Genomic DNA, 21,828 nt, shown 5'->3' with positions numbered 1-21,828 from the left:
GGGGGAGGGGGAAAAGGAAAATGAACTGATTCCCGGAACCCAAGAAGAAAGCGAATTTTGGAAATGATGAGGGCAACAAATGTATGGGTGTGCTTTACACAATTGATCTATGTATTGTGATGAATTGTGTGAGCCCCAATAAAATGATTAAAATAAATACATAAATAAAAGAAAACAATGGATGGAAAGATAAGTTCTTTGGGCTACCGGATTTTTCTTTGCCAAATACTTGGCATCCGTTAAACTGAAAGCACTCACTGTCAAGATGTTCACGTAAAATGCCGAATGCCAAACCAGCTCAGACTCTCACTTGCATCTTTATCAAATCAACAAAGGCGCTGGCTTTCTTCTCCCACTTTCTGGACTCGAGAGACAAATGTTTTCATCCCTGGAGGTTAACGTGGTTTTCTCTCTTGGCTCATATTTGAGATCTTCTGAACCTTCCTGAAAGTGCTTGATTGATCTACGAACTGTTATTTTATATGGGCAGCATTCCCATAAACTTGTAGAAGTTTCAGTGATTTAGAAGATGTCCTCTTGAGTTTTGTTAAAAATCTAATATTAGCCCTGACCTCAAAAATCTTGTTTTTTCCCACAGTGTTTTTGCATTGAGAAGCTATCGTGATGAGACCAAGATGTAAAAATTACTGAGAACACTTGGCTTCAGCCATCTAGTAATTGCAGAGACATGGTCAAGCATGTTTCCTTTGTACGGAACTTGTGCATTTATGATCTTGAGTCCTAAAAGCAATATTTTACTCACTGCTATTTGTGGAGCTTCTTCTCAAAACAATGTGACTCATAAAGGTATTACTAGAAATTCACATAGTGCATAATTATATTCTAAATTGGAAATAAATTAATATTCCTTAAAATGTAAGTCACAATGCATTTTTTATGGATTTGGAATTAAAATATCAAATTAGAACAAAATATATATAAGCAAATGAAAAAGAGGTACCAGTTAGTTAAATTATTTATTTTTTTCTCTAAAATATGCATGTAAAAATGCCTCATCTTTAAATTTAAAAGACCCTTTAAAAACTTAGTAATCTATTTTATTAAATAGATAGCTTTAGTGATCATAACCTGCTAATAGTATCCAATCTCCAAGGACCTGGTCTCCTAGGGTTGTGGATGGTGGGTAATTGACACGATAATCAGGTGACTGGGTCACACGGGGTCACTAGGCTTCAGAATTGACTCGATGTCACCAAACAACAACTACACATTTTAATAAAGTGTTACTTCAACACTACATTTTCATTCACACAAACAGTATCATAATGGCAATGGGTTTGACCAACTCCGTGTGTGTGTGTGTGTGTGTGTGTGTGTGTGTGTGTGTGTGTTTGTGTGTGTGTACCGAAAGAGTGACCTATTCAAGTCAGTCTTGTTTATAAAAACGGCTTTGCTTTCCATTGCGTACTGTTGAGAATGTGTGGATTCATGGGGACCCTATCTGGCAGAGCACCACTGCCCCACACAGCTCCCTTGGCTGTAATCTTTATGGGACCAGATTGTCAGGTCTTTCTCTAGAGAGCTCCTAGAGGATTGAATCATCGACATTTTCATTAGCAGCTCAGTGTCTAATGATTTCCCAGCAGAGTTCATTAACAACAAACACAGTTTCAACCAAATAAAGATATTGTGAGAAATAAATTCAACAATATATTTAAAATATTTTGCATGGTTGGAAGACATTAGCTATTACATAATAAATTACCTAATTGGGACTCTAAAACAAACTCACTGCCATCGAGTTGATGCTGACTCACACTCACACTGCCCCTGTGGGTTTCAGACACTGTAACTCTTTAGGGGAGTAGAAAATCTCATCTTTTCACCATCGCTGAAGATAATAAAAGGGGTGCATAAGGAAATGTGAAGAAAGCAGATGATGCCGGCTATTAAGAGATATAGCTTGTGGGGTCTTAAAGGCTTGACGTTCAACAATTTGGCAGGGAAGCAACAAAGCCCACAGGTAAGAAGCACACGAGGGTGTGTGATCATGAAGTGTCGATGGGACGAGGGATCAGAAGTTCAAAAGCAAGCAACCAAATTGATGTGAAGGGGCATGGATGTATTGGAGACCCAAAACCTACCTGTAAGATAATTGAACAGTCCTTCTCAGAAGGGCCACAGGGAAGGGATGATAAATCCAGGGTTCAGTACAGCAGTGATGAAAGACATAACTATATTCTGGTTCGTTAATATTTTCTCCCCTCCTTGTTAAGGCTTATGTTTAATATTGTTAGACCTATGTAGGCTCATTTGTATAATTAAGATCATGCAAGATAGGAATGCCACGATGGAAGACCCTTCAGTAACAGCAATGGGAATAATGATTTTCTGAGGATCCAGGAAGAGAGTAGGGGAGTGGGAGAAGGGGGAGCTGATAGCAATGATGACTGTATAACCCCACTCATGGGGAGCAAACCACAGAATTGTAGGTGAATGGGGTAAGGCATAGCTATAAATATAGGTGGATGGGGTAAGGTATAGGTATATATTTTCATATATATATATATATATTAAAGGTTCTGGGAGGGAACAGTGGGGGAGGGAGGGGATAAAGGGGAGCTGATATCTAAGAGTCCAAGAAGAAAGAAACTGTTTTTAGATGGATTGTAGTAGCAATTGTATAATTATGCTTGATCCATTTGAATTTTGGAATGTTATAACATCTGTAAGAGCTCCAAATAAAATGATAAAAAAGAAAATCTTGCTTTGTCTGATAGAGCAACTAGGTGCTAAATACCATCAAATTTCATTTAACATCTATATAGCCAATCGATGCTTTACCTTCTTTGACATATTAATATGTATACTTGCAGCTAACTTCTTAGTAAGAATATACATTGGAAACTTTCTCTCCTACATACCCATGAAATGTACAAGGCTCTTGGTGGTGTTGTTAGTGGCTGGCATCAAGTCAGCTCTGATTCACAGTGACCTACATACAACAGAGCAAAGCACTGCTGGATCCGGTGCCATCCTCAGCATTGCTGTTTGAGGCTATTGTTGCAGCCGCTGGGCCAATTCATCTTATTGAGTGTCTTGCTCTATTTCTTAGTCCCTTTGTTTGCCACACATGATATCTTTCTCAAGGGATTGATCTATCTTGAAAACGTATCGAAAACACGTGAGAAGTCTTGCCATCTTCATTTCTAAATAGCATTCTGGCTGTTTTTCCACTGAGACAGATTTGTTTGTTCTTCTGGCAGTCTAAGGTATTTCCAATATTCTTTGTCTACAATGCAGTTCAAATGTATCAATTATTCTGCAATCTTCCTTATTCATTTTCCAGCTGTCCCATGCATATGGTGCAACTCAAAATACCATGGCTAATTCAAATGTATCAATTCTTCTGCAATCTTCCTTATTCATTTTCCAGCTGTCCTATGCATATAGTGCAACTCAAAATACCATGGCTAGGATCAGGAAGACATGAGTCCTCAAAATGACATCTTTGCTCTTCAACACTTTAAGTAAGCCTTTTGCAGTAAATATTCCCTATGCAACATATAATTTGAGTTCTTGCTTCCTGGTTTCATGAGTGCTGAATGTGGATCCAAGGGGAAAAAAACCAACTTCAACAAACTCAATCTTTTCTCAATTTATCATGATGTTGTCCATTTGTCCAGTTTTGAGAATTTTTGTTTTATTTACATTGAGCTGTAATCTGTACTAAGGCTGATGTTTTTTACTTTCAACAGTAAGTGCTTAATGTATTCTTTGCTTTCATAAACCAAGGTTGTGTCACTTGCATATTGTAGGTTTTTTATTATATAACAACAATGAGATTTCTAAATATGGACACACAGTTGTAGAAGTTGGAAAGTCCAAGTTTGGGAGGTTTCCAAGTTGGTCATGTTAAGCTGGCTGATGAACCCAAGATAAGGGGGGTTATGACAGACTTGTCTGTAGAGGGGAATGAATCCAATGTTGGCAGTTCAGCTGTTGGGCCATTGATGATTCCCAGGATCCGCAGGCAGTATGGCAGGGCATTGACGTAGCCCAAGAAAAGGAGGTCTATGCACCAGATGTAACATCCAGACCAAACAAAAACCCAAAGCCTCTCTCCAGCATCTCTTAGAAACACAACACAGCCCGAGTAAATGACCTTTCAGTTAATTGCTTCAGGGATATGATTTGGGTAAAGATATTGCATCTGACTCCAAACTAATTAGCTAATCATAGCAGATCCCAAGATTGAGGTGATGACATTGTTTTAGTTCACCATATGGGAATACTAGATTTTAACTGCCAAACCACATAGAATCCTGGTTGTCAAGAATACATAAAATTTTAACCAACACATGGGGATGACAATCAGTGATATGAAATAAATGTATGAGAGCTATTGAATGGAAAACTGATTTGCTCTTTAAACCTTCACAGAATTCAGATAGATATGTACATATTTATATGTCTGCCTCTTTATCTATAACTAGATCTAGATAGATATATAAATAGAGATAGACTAAATTAAAATTATAGAAGCTTGCCAAAAATTTGACCGTGACAATTGCCAACTGATTTTGCTACTCCTTAGGAAGAAGATTTCCATATTTTCATAAAGCGGTGGTTCCCAAGCTTCCTAATGTGTGTGACCCTTTAATACAGGTCCTCATGAGGTGGTGACCCCCAACCATAAAATTATTTTCGTTGCTATTTCATAACTATAATTTTGCAACTGTTATGAATCAGGCGACCCTTGTGAAAAGGTCATTTGACCCCCAAAGGGGTTGCGACCCACATATTGAGAAGTGCTGCCACAAAGAATTACAGTCTTGAAACACAGGCTGTTCTAATCTGTCATTATGAATCAGAATTGACTTCATCGCTGAGAATTTGGTTTTTGGAGTTTTAGGGATCCTCTACTTTGTGATGTATTGTAATTCTGACCTCCACCAGTATCTAAGTTATGCAATATCCCTTTGTTTTGCTCGAAAGCCTTTTGGTTATGTAGTTTCTGCATGGGCACAATTAAGTGTCCATAATTCTCATTGTTTTCAATGTTATTATAGTTTGTTAGGATCCACAAAATCAAATGCCTTTGCATAGTCAATAAAGCTGAGATCCTTCTCTCTCTTACTTGCCACCGCCCCTCCCCCCCGCCACCGCCCTCCCCCCAACACCCCTTCACATACCTTTCTCTCCCCTCCTCCTTTCTCCCACAGAGCTGCTGGTAGTTTGAACTGCCGACCATGTGATCTCAGCCCAATGTGGAACCTCTACACCAGTAGGCCTTCTGTTATCTGCCCCTATTATCTGCCAGGCATCTGTACAGATTTGAGCTGATGACGCTTGTTCTAGAGCTATGTCTCGAGTTGTTGGGTCATTCCTGAAAAGCAGGTGTTCTGTTCCTTAGGATCTGAAGTGTTTCTGAGCTTGCCCAGTGATGTACATTCTGCAGATAGACAGTGATGGAGCAGCGAGTCACACTCAAGTCTGAACCAATGCCCTGTTTCTAGTAAACATTTTAAAGTATCTCCTGGACGGCCCTGAAATTAAATTCAGAATTGTGACTACATATATTTTTTTAAATGAGAAGGATTTGCTAAAGATGGAATAGAGGGAAATGATACATACTAAAATATGCTTTTTAATGTGAAATATTTAAGATGACTACATTAGTAGAAATAATGAGCAAAATGTTCAGATTTGAATTCACAATCTTAGTAAATGCAATAGTTACCACTGAAGATTGAAATAGCTGACTGGTATAGATCACGAACTAGTCATAAAATGTAACTTTCCAAAGTAAGTAGTAGCTCATTCTCTCCCCTCAAAAGTATAAAGTTTTTCTTAGTTCCATTGCTGGGAAATTCACTGAATGTTAAAATTAGTCAAACTATTTTGTATTTATTTATAGAATGGAACTAGGGTTCTAGCCTCCATTATCAATAAACAAAATTAACCAGTGGAATATTGAATTCAGGATAATTCTTTACTATGTGGGACCATTGTGAGCATTGCCAAATGTATAGCATATCTGCACCAACCAACTGATGATCACCATGCATCTCCATCAACCCATATTCCCCTCATGCTGAACCACTCATCCTGAACAACAGAACTTAAATCACTCCAGCAATCCACTCTACAGTACTTGCCCTCCTTTACCTAATCACCAGTGATCACCATCTCTCTCACTTTTCCATTAAGGCCTACTTTGATTTATTAATCTGCCCAGAACCTCATCTAGACTATATCTAACAAGCATCCTTCATGGTTTCTGGCATTTAAAATACAATTTAAATATGAAAAATCGAATGATGTGGTAGTTTAATCTTATTTTACATTTACTAATATCTTAGGGTGTATCTTATAAAATGTGAAGGAACTATTCAAATATGTGAAGTCAAGCTCTTGCATTTCTGGGAATCTCTAAATATTTAATTCTGCAAATGGAAACATTCATTTTATAAAGATCTAGTTATCCTAATTCGATATTGTGTATTCCCTGCAGGAGAAAGCTTTCTCTGGGCATTTAGGAAAGATCATTTTACTGCTACTTCTCCAAGATAATGACATAAACTTTGTTAAAAATGATTTGGTAGTTTGGTGTTAGAGAGTGCAGTCTTAATGTCTACAATACACACACAGCATTAAGTAAATGGAGTCGGCAGAGGAGGGCAACCTGGTGATGCACACGGGCAAAGGGCTGCATTTTAGTTCCATTTTCAACTCAGTGACAAAGAGTTGGCTTTTGTTTTATTGTGTCGTGTTTGTTAGTAATTCATTATCTGAAATTAGGTAAAATACTCAACATTTTTATGGCTTTAGTTTTTCACTGGAAATTATGAAATCGGAAAACATGACATCTAAAAAGCTACCGAGTCTGCTTTCATGATGACCTTTTCTTTGTGTTCCAGATGTGACATTGGCTGGGAACGAGGGTTTGAGGATTTTCTGGGGAGCTTTCAGCTCTATTTTACAAATGCAGATGTTTGGTTACATACAGAATTTCCCTGATGTCTAAGGATATATAAGCTCAGTTGCCTTCAAGCAGATTATCCATCTGTTCTCTTATGTTGGCTCGGAATGATAATTATTAAATGTTTTCAGGAGAGCAGATCCAGGGAGTAGGGCATGTCTTGAGACATAGCCACACATGACCCACGGGCAGCACAGATGGAGGAGACCTAACTAAGTTACTTACTTGTGTGGTGTAAGCATCAAGGTGTTGACCACTAACAACTTTATTTTTTTGGGGGGGGGGCATTTATATTGCACTATAAGTGCACAATAAGTGGTCAATAGTGTTTCAGACAAGTGGTTGGTTTTCAAGATCAATGCAAACTAAAACCAAACCAAACTCACTGCCATCGAGTCAGTGCCCACTCACAGTGGCCTTAATGGACAGGGCAGCACTGGCCCCTGAGAGTTTCTGAGACTCTAATTCTGCACTGCGGTAGAAAGCCCTGTCTTTCTTTCTCAGAGTGACAGAGGGTCTCAAAATGCTGACCTCGCAGCTAATAATCCAATGAGTAGCCTCTTTGTGCCCATGACCCCACATACATACTAGATCAAATAAATCAGTTGAGTACCCACAATGTGTCATTGAATGAAACATTTATAATAAGTTCATATGTGGATCTTCAGTGTGATATAATTATGTCACAGTGGAACAACATTTTAGGAATAATCCTGTTGGATCTGTGTGGATAAAAATAAGGGAAAGGAAAAAAAAAGTGAAAGATAGATAGGCATGAAACTAGGCTACTAGGCCAGGACATTGATAAATGGGTTGAGGGATGAGAGGCAGTAGAAATCCTGTTAGAGACACTAAAATTCATTGCAATTTTTTAATACTAGGAACACGATAAAAGTCTGGTTGTGAGCATCAAAGCATGAAACGCTCCAGTAGAAGCCAGAGCATATAACTTTTACTTCTAAGTGTGATCACTGAGATATTGTTTTCTAAGAGACTTCTGAGCGTCCTCAGGCAAGCTCAGTCAGACGACACAGGGCTGCTTTAAGATGCTCACAGGTGCTGTTGCTTTGAACGCCAGCACTCCACAGCAGAAAGATATTCAATACATCTATATCCTATTTTTTAATTTAAAATGGTAATTTTAAATTTTAAAATATTTATATTTCATAATTGAAATTATATATAAAACATTGAACTATTCCTTTCAGGTTATTAGTATGCTACCACTCATGATGGCCTATGATTTTCTGCAAGCCTCTTGCATCTACTTGTTTTTAATGCAATGATATTCTTATTATTGCTAATTTGACAACTAATGACAATGAAATACTGTTACTTGCCTAGTTACATAATTGATTAATTTGATTCTACAGTTTTCCTTTACATTTTCACATTTTTAGGTCATCTTATTACTCTTGAAATGCCTGTAGACCATGTGTTCTTTGTGCAAAGTACCTAGTGCATAAGGTGACACTTTCTAAGTGTATGAGGCCAGTAGTATGACAATAGACAGTGGCAGAAAGTATCTTCAAAGCTTATATGGCCTCTCCATAGAAAGCAGTCACTGAAAAACAAAATTTCACTAGAATCAAGCTTCTAAAATGCAATTGTATAGTGTAGGGGGAAACTTGGCTATCCGCGATGGCCTCACATGTCAACCAATGCAGACAGAGAACTAGAAATTGAAAAATAGACATATCCATTTTTATATGAATGTTCCCCAGACTCATTAAGTCACTCAAAATGCATTTATTTTGGCCTTCAGTGGGTACGTTTTGGCCGTTAGATGGTATAGTTTGCACTCAAGTGCAATTAGCCTAAAGATTAGAAGTGTAAACCCTCCCAGGGACACTGGAAGAAAGGCCTGACAATCTAGTTTCATAGAGGTGGGAAAATCCCATCGTACAGTTCTACTCAGTAAGACACGAGGGCACTATGGAACAGCATACGTGTCATAGCAGTGGGTATTGTCTGCTGTATTTCTAGTAGGGGCATACGTATGCCAAAAGACTTAATCATTATTTATCTGAACTACAAATTCAATTGTAATTCCTATTAGCAATGTTGTTGTTAATTGGTTCCACCTCATAGCAGCTCTATATAAAACAGCACAAAACACTGTCATTCCTGTCCCATCGTAATAATCATTGCTATACTTAATTCTGTCATCACAGCCATCACGTCAATCAATCTCATTGGGTGGGGTGGGGGGATGTCTTCTTCTTTGTCACTGACCCTGTAGCAACCATTGTGTCCTTCTCCGGGTTCCGGTCCCGCTGGATAACATGTCCAAAGAAACAAGAGGAAGTCTGCTATCCTTGCTTCTAAGGAGCATTCTGATTATATTTCTTTAAAGTCAAATGCATTTGCTCTCCTTATAATCCATAGTATATTAAGTATTGTCTGAAAATATTTTAGTTCAAATGTATCAATTTGCAGAATTTTTTATTCATTTGCCACCCTCGCAGACTTTTTAAAATAGTGTAGCTTTTGTCCACAAAGTGAAATCATTGTGTTGTGTCACTTTTACAGTAGATTTTAACCATGAATTGGTCATCTGATTTCATGGTTGCTGCTTCCATGGATTATTATTATTATTATTATGAATATAAGGACTGAAATTCTTGAGAACAATCTTTTCTATGTATCTTGTTCTTCTATTGGTCCAATTGTGAGGATTTTTGTTTTCTCCATGTTGAAGTGTAGTACGTACTAAGTGATATGGTTTTTGTTATTCATCAGTAAGTGTTTCCAATCCTCTTCAAGTGCAGCAAGCAGGTTTATATCCACTGCATACCACAGGTTGCTAATAAGTCTTTCTCCAGTCATAATACTGTGCTCTTTTCATATAGTCCACTTTATTGGATTATTTGCTCAGCATACAGATTGGCTAAGTATGCTGAGAAGATACAACCTTGATATACACCTAGCCCCTTGATCTGTTGGAATAACTATTTCTTGATCTATGTACAGATTCCATATGAATACAATAAAGTGTTCCCAAAGTTCCACTTTAACAAAGTGCCCATTATTTTTGTTGGGTCAACTTGACAACCCTAATTTCTATGCACAGCAAGTCCATCCTGTAAGGGATATAAAGGAGAAAGAAACTGTTATCTGAAAGTCTATGATGAAGTTTTATCTTGATCATACAGGTATGTCTGAAAGTGAATGAGTTACATAAGCTAAGTAGTGTGTGGGAGGTTATATGTGAGCATTTTAAGAAAGAAGAGGAACATATTTTGGATGGAGACATCACAGGTATGGAAAGAGAAAGTCAAAACAATTCACATTAGTGGGTGCAGGGGATCATAATTTCAATTAAAAGGAAAGAACGCATCTGTCATATTAAGAAATGTCTTCACCATAGAGTAATGATTAGCCCCTGATCGTTTTTTAGTGGTGAATAGGTTTGTGTTACCTAAAAAGTGCTTGGCGAGAATGCAAAGTGGATTCCTGAAAACCTCCGGCTAATACTGCCCACATAATCTCTTTTCTGCCTGTATATCTCTTTCCTATTTTCTTATTGTCTAAAAAGGTAGTATCATATGATCATAATTATCTCCTTAAAGCTATCTTATCATATCACTTCTCTATAAAGCCAATATAGATCTTTCTTCAGATAATCAACTTACTTCAGTGGTTTAGAAACACATAGTTTATGTTTGAAACATATAGTTTTCACTCTATCATTTATCTGATATTTAAAAAAATCATCAATTACACTGAAGGTACAGGATAAATACACTGAAGCAAAGTTAATAATTTCCATTATTTTATTGAAGTGTAATAATATTTATGTAACCTGATGTTCTGAAAGAACATAGGACATGTGTTTTTACAAGACTGCATAGAAATCTCGTAGGAGAGCATTGTCCTCATCGTATTAGTTCAAATTGAGAATTGCATCACTAAACCTCTGAGAGTTGTTAAGTTATATCAAACCTCTAAAAAGTTAATCATGGAAAATTGTAAACAAATGGACCCTCAAATTCTGTCCATTTATCTATTTTAAACATTCAGAAAGTATAAGTGTTTGGGTACTTCTTTTGCAGTCTAAAATGAAATTCATACATTTTTATTTCTTAAATAGAATTTTACTGCTATAATTGAGTCAATTATAGCAATGCCAGTTTTTCACTATGAAATGGTGCTATTTTCTGATTATTAAAACAATTTTTGTATAAACAAAAGAACCTAAAATTCTTCTTAAAATTGTATGTTACTTCAGTGTCATTGTCCGATAATTAGTTCATATAGTGCATTGGAAATTATTGATTTTTAATTTTTCAAGGAACATTCATTAGCAGGCTTCTCTGTGGAATGAACCATGAATGAAGTATGATAGTACAATAAGATATTGGCATCTTAAAAATGCAGGGAAAGATAAGCATTCAACTCTATTATAATACTGTAGGTACTTTGTCAAATATATTTGGGTTACAATGATTATTGTCAAGTGAGTGAGTACCTTTGCTTGTGTATTTAGGAAACACTTTACAGTTGAAATAATATGTGTGGTAATTAGATTTGGGTCAACTTTCCTGGGCCAGGATTTTCAGTGGTTTGGTAGTTAACACCTAGTAACGCCTTATGACCTGACCTAACAATGTACTTCCCTCTATAATGGGATCTGCTTGAGTAGCTAATCAACTGCAAAAAGATTAGGGTGAGATGCCACACCCTAACTTATTTCACAGCTCTGATGCAAAGTTTCCCTAGAATTGAGGCTTACTTTAATTATACACAGATGCTATGTAAAAGCTTGCTTCTCACCCTCCCCTAGGGTCTGGATCCTGCATCAGACTCACCCACTTCCAGTTCTTTGGACTTAACCAAGCCTGCTATATTGCCCTTCAGGCTAGCATCACCAACATTCTGCTATCTGTCCTCTTAACCTGGATTCATTGGCTTCTGCAGCCAACAGCTTGTTGTCTCACTCCCAGTCTTGGGTTCATCGTCTCCAAAGGCTACTTGAGGGAGGGGAAGCTTCCAGCCTCTATCTACTTAGACTTGACCTTGCCTGCTCCTATAAGTATGTGATATGGTTAGGATATAAATGGTCTCTATACATGAATAAATAAGTTTCACTGTTTTTGCTTCTCTAGAGAACACAGTCTAAGGCATATGTAAATTGTATCTGAAAGCCACATAACATCACAAAGAGAGGAAGAAAATGAAAGAAGACAACAGGTAGAAATCTAAGAATGAATGTACTTTCCAATCAGGAAATAAGGTAGCCCTGCTTCATTGCATCCGTTTTAGAGGTGAGGATACTGGATTGTTAACTTGGAAGAGCTCAACAATGGCTCTGAGATGGTGCTAAATATTTCAGAGTTTAATAAAAATTGATAGTCAGCTTTTCAATGGTTGTATTGTGTTTTAGTTTCTTTTCTTTCTTTTTTTGGGGGGTGGTAGGGAATAGAGGTTAATTTTAAACAGAGAAGAGATGCATTTTTGAGCACATACTTCCAAATGATAATACAGTCAACAAACATGGATAGGTAGAGTGTTACTAAACTAGAACAATTTAAGTAAACTAGAAAACTAATGATAAATAAGCAATGGGAATAATTTTGTTAAAAGAGAATGACTTCAACAATTACTTGTAAGAATTGATTGCCATAATTTGATTATACTGCATGGGTGAAAAGAAAGACTTAGAAATAGTAGAAGAATTGGACTTCCAGCAAGAGGGTATGCTAGACAGACAGGCTACTCAGACCTTCTAAAACAAAAACACTACAGGAAAAATGAAACTGGTGCAGGTGGTAATATTGGAACCCAAAGTTTTAGAGGAAAGGATAGAGAAGGCAATTGAGTACCAACTAGAAGAAGAAATGAAACAAAAGTGCAAAAGAGGAGAGAGACTGGTTGAATTGTTAACTGGTCTGACACAATGAGCCCATTTAGAATTTTTGCAAGCCACATTGGAGTAGGATGTTGTTGTTGTTAGGTGCCATCAAGTTGGTTTTGACTCATAACAACCTTATCCACAACAGAATGAAACACTGCCCAGTCCTGCACCACCCTCACAATTGTTCCAACTCTTTAAGCCACTGTTGCAGCCATGATGTCGATCTATTTCTGAGGACCGGTCCCTCTTTTCCTGGCCCTCTCTTTTCCCAACTATAATGTCCTTCTCCAGGGACATGTCCAAAATATGTAAGATGAAGTATCTCTATCCTTGCCTCTAAGGAACACTCTGGCCATACAGATTTATTTGTCCTGATAGCAGTCCACGGTATTTCAATATTCTTCTCCAGCACCACAATTCAAATGCGCCAATTCTTCTTTGGTCTTCCTTATTCAGTGTTCCAACTGCCACATGCATATGAGGCCATTGAAAACACCAAGGCGTGGCTCAGGCACACCTTCCTCAATGTAGCATTCTTGCATTTCAAGACTCCAAGGAGGTTTTGTGCAGCAGATTTCCCTAAAGCTCTACATCTTTTGATCTTTTGACTGCTGCTCCCATGGGCATTGATGTGAATTCAAGCAGGAAGAATTCCTTCAGAACTTGGACCTTTTCTCCATTTATCAGGTTTTTACTTGGTCCAGATGTGAGGATTTCGCTCCTCTCTACATTAAATTGTAATCCATCCTGAAGTTTGAAATGTTTAATCTCATCACCAAGTCCTCCACACTGTCAGCAACCAGGGTTGTGACATCTGCACATCACAGGTTGGTACTAAGCCTTCCCCAAATCCTGAGATCATGCTTTTCTCCTTGTAAGCCAGCTTCTCTGGTCATTTGCTCAGCACACCGACTGAATAAGCACAGTAACGGGATACAGCCCTGTTAGGCACTTTTTCCAACTTTAATCCATTTAGTATTCACTTGTTTAATGTGCAACACTGCCTCTAGATCTGCATACAAATTCCTCATGAGCACAATGAAGTGTTCTGGAATTCCCATTCTTTTCAAGGTTTACCCATAGCTTGTTCTGATCCACAGTGTCAAATACTTTGGCAGAGTTGATAAAATGCAACTAAACATTTTTTTTTGGTATTCTCTGCTTTTATCCAAGATCCATCTGACATCTCCAAGGTATCCCTTGTTTCACACCCTCGTCTGAATCAGGCCTGAACCTCTGGCAGCTCCTTGTCAATGTACTTTTGGTTGATCTTCAGCAATGGATCAGGATAGCAAACTGGTAATATGCCCTATTCATCTAGGACAGTTTGTGTGTGGACATCACAAACTGGCAAGCAAAAAGAGGTGATCTTCACCTCTTTCCCCATAACCTCTTTGTAACCAGAAGTGTGGTGAAATCCTCCTTCCCCTGCCACCCACCCAAAAGCCTGTGTAAAGCACCCTCCACCCCGTCCCTACAGAGCCCTTGCCTACTGTAAGGTCAGAAGCAGACCACCATGGATCAGAAGGCAGGAGCACGGCACCACTGTGTGGAGGCACATTAAGTTCCAACTCATTAGCAGCAGCAGAGAGAAGTGCCCAGGCTTCCCTGGCTGAGCAGGAAATCCTTCCATGCTCAACTTGCCTGCATTGCCCATTTTGTTCAACATATGTGACTTCTTTGTGATTAGTTATCCTCCTTCTAAACCACTCCCTGGTGCCTCGACCTGCATGTTCCATCTCCTCTCTCATCCCCTTTTCTTGTTTTGGCCCCTTTCTCTGTGTTTCTTTCCCCACTTCTCCTTCTCCTTTGATTTCGCATTTATCTCTTTTTTTCTCTTAGATCTCCTTTTCTACTCTTTTTTCTCCTCCTGCCCCCAGTTTTGTTAATTGTGGTTTTATTCTTTCTTTATTTTGTTTTCCCTGTTTTTATATTTCTTTTCCTTTCAGTCATGGAATTATTTTTCTTGCGGTTGTTTGCCCCATTCCTCAAGTACTTCTTCCTTATTTAATTAATTGTTTTCTAGATGTTCATTTTTATATTAATTTTCTAGCTTCACGTTTTGTCTTGTTCCATGTGGTGGGAGACAGTGATCATGCGCGTATATCCCAGAGGAACGTGTACACCTGCAGCCTTTCTGCTTAGGCGATGACCACTGCCCATCCCTACACCATCTGATGAAGTAAGGACTGTGAGCAACATTATCCAAACCACCATTGTATACTATGTGGACAATGAACTGCACCCATATGCTCATTCTCTATCACAGCAACCAGGAGACAGCTGCTGAATGCCTAAGAACACACCAGCATGCAATCACCAATGAAATTCAAATGCAGCATTAAAGCGTCCATGCGAAAACAGAAAATTTCATTTCATACAAAGAATCAAGGTAGTGATCCAAATGTAGAACGTGAAATCCTTTGGGAGAGGAAATAACATTGCAACTATATACATACAATCTTGGAAGAAAATAAAAACTACCAATTTAAACATAATACATGAAATAGGCTTTCAATTATGACAGCAAAATTAAGACATCTCCAGATAAAGAGAAATTAAAGAAATTTGTAAAAGCCAGACCAACCTCACGAGAATTCCTAAAGGAAGGTCTTCTGACAGAGAATGAACCGCGGCAGACAATAAACTGAGATGGAAATAGCTGACGACACTCCCCAAACTGGATATTCACTTACAGAAAAGTGAGACAGGATCCCATCACATCTCATTCCATAGACAGAAATGAACACAAGTCGGATTAAAGACTTAAATATAAAATCTAGAACTGTAAAGATCAACAATGAAAACATAAGGACAAACCTTTGAGCCCAAATATGTGACATGAATACACAATCAAACGCAGTTAAAAACTCAGAAACAGAGATAAATAAAACCTCCTAAAAATTAGACACTTATGTAGATCTAAATATTTCACCAAAAAAAGTTAAAAGAATTCAAAGGCTGTGAAAAAGTTTTCTCAATGACATAAAAGACATGGACCAAATCTCCAAAGTTTATGGAAAAAAACTTAAAAATCAAAATCAAAAATACAAATAACCCATTTGAAAATGAGTGGAGGCTGTGAGCAAACATCCCATCAAAGAGGACACTCAGACAGCTGGCTTATGTGAAGGAGGCGGCAATCATTAGCAAATAGGCAGATGCAGATGAGAACAACATCACCTCATCCCAGCATTGTTAGCACATGAAAAACAAAAACAAACCACACAACACAGACATGCTGGTGAAGTTGTAGAGAGACTGGACTCCTCATCCACTGCTGTCTGGGTGCACTGCAAAATGTTGCAGCCACTGCGCAACATGACAGAGCACTTCCTAAAAAAGTTGGAAATAATGGTCCAGCAATTCCTTTATTTGGTATAAACTCTAGGAGAAATCAGAGGCCTAACACATCCATGTTCATCACCCCCTTATTCGCAACAGCAAACAAGAATCTGGAAAACACCACATAACATGGGTGAACCTGGAGGACAGTGCACAGAGTGAAATTTGTCAATCACAATACAAGTATTATATGAGACCATTACTATCAAAAGTGAAGGAAATATTTTCACTATAAGAGAACTATTTTTATTAATGAGTAGCAAAAGTGAGAAGGAAAGAAAGGACAAATTGTTGCATAGACCATAGACAGGTGTTAACTTGTGAAGGGAAAGGCAATATGCACTAAGAGGGAAGTCAGCAATAAGACGGAGCCAGTGGAAGGCACTGAGTGGAGTGTAAGAGATAAAGACAACAGAAGTAAATCTTGTGATATACATAATCCTATAGTAATAGTGATCTAAAATAGACACATGGAAAGATATGCAGGCTGAGTGGTTGTGTGAGGGACAGTGAGAATATAGCTACACACACACACACATGCATATATATACATTTATATGTTAACTTGGCATATTTATATATGTATATTTACTTTTTTTTTTTAAAGTTCATGAGTGAGGTAAAGTATAAACTGATAGCCCATCAAAGAATTTTATAAGATGAACTTCTTAATTCTAAATACCTTTTTTCAACAACCTAATTTGTACATGTAGATGTCAGCAGGCAGAATAAATAAGAATTTAATTAACTACACCCATGGGAAGAAATAATAGAGAATCTCAATATTAGCACAAAAATAAAGCCTAGTATGTATTAGATCATCATTTTTTCACTTGTAAGTTCAGCCTGAGGTTCAGGAAAATTAAATACATTGATGAGCACTAAAATATGATCTTGTTAATATTCTACCTTACTTTCAAGAACATGTCAAATACAGGTTTGATGCATGGAACACTAATGCTACAGACAAAATTATTTGTGTGATGACATTAAGAACACAGGGGGTCATTACAAGAAAGAAAAGAAGATCAAAGTGGATGTTGAAAGAGACTCTGAACCTTGCTCTTGAATGTCTGTAAATGGAAGGATGATGAAGTCAAAGAGCTGAACAGAGCATTTCAAAGGGCAGCTAGAGACAAGGTGCAGTGTCACGATGAAATGTAGGAAGCTCTGGAGCTGGAAACCAAAACCGGGAAAACATGGTGAGAATATCTCAGCTGAAAGAGTAGAAGGAAAAGAGTTATAGCTTGATTTGTAATATTGAAGGATTTGAGTGGGGTGGGGTGAGGGGAATTCCATGATGCAGAAAACATCAGAAGATTATGGAAAGAATACACAGATGTATTATTCCAAAAAGATCTGGTCAATATTCAACTGTTTCAAGAGGTAGTATACGATAAAGCACTGATGGTATTAAAGGAAGAAATCTAAGCAGCTCTGAAGGCATTACTGAAAAACATTGCTCTAAAACTTGACAAAATATTAACTGAAGTGTTTCAACAAGTTGTTGAAACACTGAAAATACTCCCTTATCCATCTCAGGGAATTTGGAAGACAGCTATCTGACCAACTGAAAAGATCCATATTTGTACCCATTACAAAGAATGGTGATCCAACAGAATGGGAATATTTTTCTAACACCATTATTAAGAGCATGTGCAAGTAAAATTTTGCTGAAAACCATTCAACAGTGGTTGTAAAAGTACATGGACAGGAAGCTGCAAGACATTTAAGTTGGGTTCAGAAGAGCACAGGGTACAAGGGATTTCATTGCTGAAATCAGATGGATCTTGGCTGAAGCAGAGAATTCCAGAAGGATATTTATTAGTGTCTGATTGACCATGCTAAAGCATTTGAACATGTGAATGCTAACATTGTGAAGAATGAAAAATTCAGAACATGTCATTGTGTGCATGCAGAATCTATACAGAATCAAGGACCAAGAGGCAGTTATTCAAAGAGAACAAGATAATATGCATGGTTTGAAATCAGAACAAGATAATATGCATGGTTTGAAATCAGGACAAGATATGAGTCAAGACTGTGTTCTTTCACCATACTCATGTAATCTGTATGCTGAGTAAATAATCTGAGGAGCTGGACTACCTGAAAAAGAATTGGACATCATAATGGGAGACCGGCTTTATTAATAACCTTTGATATGCAGATGTCACAACCTTGCCTGATAAAAATAAGGAACATTAACTGCTGAAGATCAAAGACTCCAGTCTTCACTATACACTGCAAATTAATGTAAGGGGAGCCCAAATCCTCACACTTGAAACAATAGATAACATCATGATAAATGATAAAGATATTAAAGTTGTCAAAAATTTCATTTTGCTTGAATCCATAATCAGTGTTCATGGCAGCGGGAAGTCAGGAAATCAAGCCATGCATTGCATTGGACAAATCTGCAGCAGAAGACCTCTTTGAAATATTGAAAAGCAAGGATGTCACTTTGAGGACTAAGATGTGACTGACCCAAGCCATGGTATTTTCACTCACCTCATATGCATGTTAAAGTGGGACATTGAAAAAGGAAGATCAGAGGAGAATTGATGCATTTGAATTATGGTGCTAATGAAGAATATTGAAAGCACCATGGACTGCCAAAAGAACGAACAAGTATTTCTTAGAAATATAGCCAGAATATTCCTTATAAGTGATCCTCGCAAGACTTTATCTCACATACTCTGTAAATGGTATTGATCGTGAGACTGTAGTCACTGGAAAAAGACATTGTACTCGATAAAATGGAAGAACACCCAGGAGATGACTATAAAAATGGGCTCAAACATAATAACTGTGAGAATTGCATACAAGAGGCCAGTGTTTCCTTCTGTTGTGCAAAGAAGGACTCTGAGTTGGAGCTCACTAGATGATGCCGACCACAGAGTATCCAAAACCGAGTATGACGGAGCAAAGGCATTGACAAGACCCCTTGAATTAACAGAATATAATTAAGATGTTTCAGCCACTGGATAAGTCATTTAAAAGCTGAAGAAAAAAATTCTGTAAGAGATAAGTCATTTAAAAGCTGAAGAAAAAAACACAATTCTATAAAAACAATTAAAAGACAGATTTTATGAAGAATTTATAGGAAAATTTAGGGATGACCCATGTAGTGGAATGATTTGAGAAGCTTAGTTGGGAATGAGAACCATTTTTTCCCTTGAAAGATAGCTTAGTATGAGTACAGTGTCAAAACACTGAAGGGGAAAGTGGGAAGGAGAGAGAGAATTATTACAACCAAGTCCATATAACAGGTTGGGTGATGGGTCATTGGGATGACAAAGAATGAAAGCCAGTGTGTTAGACAGGATTCTCTAGAGAAGCAAGGCCAGGACACTTATGATTTTACAGATGATAGATAGATAGATAGATAGATAGATAGATAGATAGATAGATAGATAGATAGATAGATAGAACGAACATAAGAAATAAACAACTAATTAGTCTATAGAGCAGTACAAATGGCTCAGTGCAACTCACGTCCATCAGACAGCTAACACACTGGCAGTCCTTCAAGTCTCGAGGGCCGCCAGATGCAAGTCAAGGAAGCAGACAGCTGAATCATCTGTAATGCAATTCAGGCAATCCGGCCACAGGCCGCAAACAGCAAGACAAGTCACCTACAGTCAGCCAGATGACAGGGTCCGACAGTCCGCAGCTCAAGCGATGTATACACCAGTAGCATGGCGAAGTAGGTCTTGTAGGAACCTCAAACTATAGCGACAGAGTCCATGGGTTGGGTGTCCCACAGGGAGGGTAGCTTGCAAGTTGAGGCAGAGAACCAGCAAAGGCTGGTTCTGATCTTCAAAGAGCAAGAGACAAGAAAGGCGAGGCTTGCCAAGCCATCTATCTCTCCGCCCTTAATTAAACTGTCCTTCAATTAATCCCTCATGTTTTCACTGGCCAGGCTGGCACAATAAATCTACCTATCCTAGCCAGTAAGTGGAGTCATTACTTTCTTTTTTATTTTATTTTATTTTATTTTTTTAACATTTTATTAGGGGCTCATACAACTGTTATCCCAATCCATACACACATCAATTGTGTAAAGCGCATTTGTACATCGTTTCTCAAAACATTTTCTCTCCATTTAAACTACTTTCAAGAGGAGCAGTGGAGTGAAGTTCAAAAATCACACCTTCCTTTGAGACTTAGGAACACAAATAAGAAAGGATTAAACTGGTAAACTTTGCTTTTAAAGGTTAAAAATATGGTAACTTTCCAAGGCTTTGTTCTTGGGAATTTTGTTTCTTTCTAAACCTATAGTCGATTTTTTTTTTCCTTCCTGAAGTTAATGTGCTCCAAAACTTGTAGTTAACTGAAGTCTCCTATAAGGTGGCTTCTAGCTAATCAGGATTTTATCTATGTTGTTTTCTCACTGACAGATTAATTGCCTGAATTGCCTTTTCATTTTTAAGTAGTCCTAAGAAGGAAATATAGCAATTAAAAATGATTTAGATACTGCTGCTTAAATGACATTTGAAAGATAGTGGGGGAAATTAATAAATGATGGTACAAAATAATATGTGGCAGAAATATGTTTAGTGCTGTAATTAAAATTGTATAATTTAGTGGTCCAGGTGAATTTTTACAAAGAATTAATCAGTAGAGCTTCTTAAAAGGCTTTAAAAATTGATTGTTTCTAATGTGTCACATTTCAATTTCACACGATTTGAATAGTTAACTGATTTGAAGTAATGCGTTATGCACTTTACTTCTTTTAAATGATGAGTACAATCTTTTTGTAGAGATACATGGAGGACTCATAAAAATTTTATTAACTAGGAGCTTCAAATCAGTATAATAAGAATAGGTTTTTAAATGCTTTTAATTATTAAAGAAATGTGCCAATACATTTTTGATATTTTACTACTTCCTCTTAAAGCACTGCTTGACAAATTCACCGACATGGGGGATGGGTTATAAAACATAAAATAGAAATAATAGAAATAATAATGATCAGAAATTATATCAAATAAGCAATAATACTGTTAAAAATAAGGTCACTATGAGTTAAAACTGACTCAGAGCACTTAAAAACATATTTCTAGGTTTGCCAATATGAAATTAAACTAATGAACTCACTACTGTCTTGTTGATTGCCACAAATAGCAACCCTGTAAGACAGAGTAGAACTTCTTCATAAGGTCCCTGAGGCTGTAAATTGTTGTGGAAGCAGAATGCACCATCTTTTTCCTGCACAATGGGTGGAAGGTTTGAACCATTGACTTTTCCATTATCAGTCCAATGCTTAACCCGCTATTCCATCAGAGTTCCTTACTATAAGCATATAAATCATACACAAGTATTAACAAAGAGTACTAAATAAAATGGGATCATGAAAATCTTAGCAGCAATATTTCCTTTTACTATATATCTTGAATATATTTCCATGTCAATAAAAATAAATTTTCCAGGGCATGGTGCCCCAACAGGCTAGACTGGAAAACACAAGCTTTTCTTTCTTGGTATATTTTAATTTGTTCTTTGTCAGTGGATTGATGTTGTTGCTATTTTGTTGTACATTGTTGCTTGGTTTTGCTCTGTCTTGTTTTTGTGCTTGTTGTTGTCTGCAGGTCTGTCTGGACAGGACAGACTGGATGAACAATCTGGAGGAGAAAACAACGGGACTGACAGTTCCGGGGGGACATGGGAGAGGGGGAGG

The sequence above is a fragment of the Echinops telfairi genome, unplaced genomic scaffold (genome assembly GCF_000313985.2).
Source record: "Echinops telfairi isolate 266 unplaced genomic scaffold, ASM31398v2 ScPeMD7_3;HRSCAF=10, whole genome shotgun sequence".
Taxonomy (NCBI): Eukaryota; Metazoa; Chordata; class Mammalia; order Afrosoricida; family Tenrecidae; genus Echinops; species Echinops telfairi.
Note: the sequence above shows the minus strand (reverse complement) of the source record.